This window comes from Mus pahari, chromosome 10 (assembly GCF_900095145.1).
Source record: "Mus pahari chromosome 10, PAHARI_EIJ_v1.1, whole genome shotgun sequence".
NCBI lineage: Eukaryota > Metazoa > Chordata > Mammalia > Rodentia > Muridae > Mus > Mus pahari.
In genome coordinates this window covers 15,246,255-15,248,976 of record NC_034599.1, presented here as the reverse complement: position 1 = coordinate 15,248,976, position 2,722 = coordinate 15,246,255, and positions in this window count along the sequence as shown.

Below are 2,722 nucleotides of genomic sequence, written 5' to 3'. Positions count from 1 at the left end.
GAGGATATCATCCTGAGTGAGGTAACCCAATCACAAAAGAACTCACATGATATGCACTTACTGATAAGTGGATATTAGCCCAGAAACCTAGAATATCCAAGATACAATCTCTAAAACACAAGAAAATAAAGAATAAGGAAAACCAACACGTGGATACTTCATTCCCCCCTAAAACAGGGAATAAAATACGGATGAAAAAGTTGCAGAGACAAAGCTTGGAGCTAAGATGAAAGGATGAACCATCCAGAGACTGCCCCACCTGGGGGTCCATCCCATAATCAGCCACCAAATGCTGACACCATTACATATGCCAGCAAGATCTTGCTGAAAGAGCACTGATATAGCTATCTCTTGTGAGGCTATGCCAATGCCTATCAAATATAGAAGTGGATGCCCACAGTCATCTATAGGATAGAACACAGAGACCCCAGTGGAGGAGCTAGAGAAATTACCCAAGGAACTGAAGGGGTCTGAAACCTTATAGGTGAAACAACAATATGAACTAATCAGTACCCCCAGAGCTCATGTCTCTAGNTGCATATATAGCAGAAGATGGCCTAGTCAGCCATCATTGGGNAGAGANGCCCCTTGGTCTTGCAAANTTTATATGCCCCATACAGGGGAACGCCAGGGCCAAGNAGTGGGAGCGGGTGGGTAGGGGAGCAGAGGTGGGGGGAGGGTATAGGAAACTTTCGGGATAGCATTTGAAATGTAAATAAAGAAAATAATAATAATAATAATAATAATAATAATAATAATAATAATAATAAAAGAGCTTTCAAGTTAAAAAAAAATAGTGGGAGACTTAATACCCCACTCAGCAAGTGAAAGGGCATGAAGGCACAAACTAAACAGAAAAAAATGAAACAAACAGACACTTGGAATCAAATGGACCTAAAAGATATTTATGGAAATTTTCACCCAAACCCAAAAGAATATGAAATCTTCTCAGGAAATCATGGATCCTTCTCCAAAATTGAGCATAAAGTCAGTCACAAAAAAAAATCCTCAACAGATACCTGAAAATTAAAATAATGACTTGTATCTTATTATACCACCATAGATTAATGCTGGAGTTCTGGAGTTCAACAACAATAGAAAAACTAGAAATCCATTTGGTTTAAAACCTCTGTTATTTTCATTGTTTCTCTGTTTAGTTTCTGTTTCTACTGTCTGTTAGTGAGAGTTGAGTGTTGTAAAAAGTCTCCCACTACCACTATTTGCAGTTCAATATGTGTTCTGAGGTTTAGTAAAGGGCTTTTTTTGTTGTTGTTGTTTTGTTTGTTTGTTTTGAATGTGAGTGTCCTTCCATTTGGGGCATAGAAGCTTAGAATTGAGACTTTTTCTTGGTGGATTTTTACTTTGATGGATATCCACATCATTTTTGATAACTTTTAGTTGAAAGTCTATTTTACTTGATATTAGGACAGCAACTACATCTTGTTTCTTGGGACCATTCTCTTGGAAGACTTTTGTTTCTAGATTTTTACTCTGAGGTAGTTTCTGTCTTTGTTATTTAGGTATATTTTTTGTATGCAGCAAAATGCTGGATCTTCTTTGCTTATCTAGTCTGTTAGCTTATGTCTTTTTATTGGGGAATTGAGACTGTCGATGTTGAGAGATATTAAAGACAGATGAATGTTGCTTCCTGCTATTATTTTGTTGTTAGAGCTGGATTTATCTTTATGTGGTTCTCTTCTTTTGGGTTTGTTGTAAGAAGTTTAATTTCTTGCCTTTTCTTGGACTTTCCATCCTTGTGTTGGAGTTTCAAGAATTCTCTGTAGGGCTGGATTGGTAGATAAACATTGTTTAAATTTGGATTTGTCCTGGAATATTTTGGTTTCTCCATCTATTTTGATTGAGAGTTTTGTTGGATATAGTAGTCCGGGCTGGCATTTGTGTTCTCTTAGAGTCTGCATGACCTCTGAGAAGGATCCTCTGGCTTTTATGTCTCTGTTGAGAAATCTGGTGTAATTTGATAGGTCTACCTTTGTCTGTTACTTGGCCCTTTTTTATTACAGCTTTTAATATCCTTTCTTTGTTCTGTACATTTAGTGTTTTGATTATTATCTGATGAGAATATTTTCTTTTCTGGTCTCTTTATTTTGTTTTCTATAGACTTCTTGTACATTTATGACCACATCTTTTGGGTTGGGGAAGTTTTCTTCTATAATTTTGTGGAAGACATTTTTTGGGTCCTCTGAGGTGGGAATCTTTGCTATCTTCTATTTCTATTATTCTTATATTTGGTCTTTTCATTGTGTCCTGGATTTCCTGGAAATTTAGATCTAGGAGATTTTTATGTTTTGAATTTTTTGACCATTGTGTCAATACCTTCTAAGGTATCTTCCATACCTGAGATTCTCTCTTCTATCTCTTGTATTCTGTTGGTAATGCTTATATCTGTAGTTGCTGACCTCTTTTCTAGGTTGTCCATTTTCAGGGTTGCCTCCATTTGTGTTTTCTTTATTGTTTCAACGTCTACTTTTAGCTCTTCAACTGCTTTACTCAACTCCTTCTCATGTTTGTTCTGGTCTGTATTTCTTTAAGGGATTTGTTTCCTCTTTATGGGTTTCTACTGTTTACCTGTGTTTTCATGTATTTCTGTCAGTAAGTTGTTTCTATTCTCCTTAAATGATTCTACTTTCTTCATGAGGTAGCTTTTTACTTCAGCATTCTGATTTTCAGGTATGTTGGTATATCCAAGGCTTGCTGCAGTGGG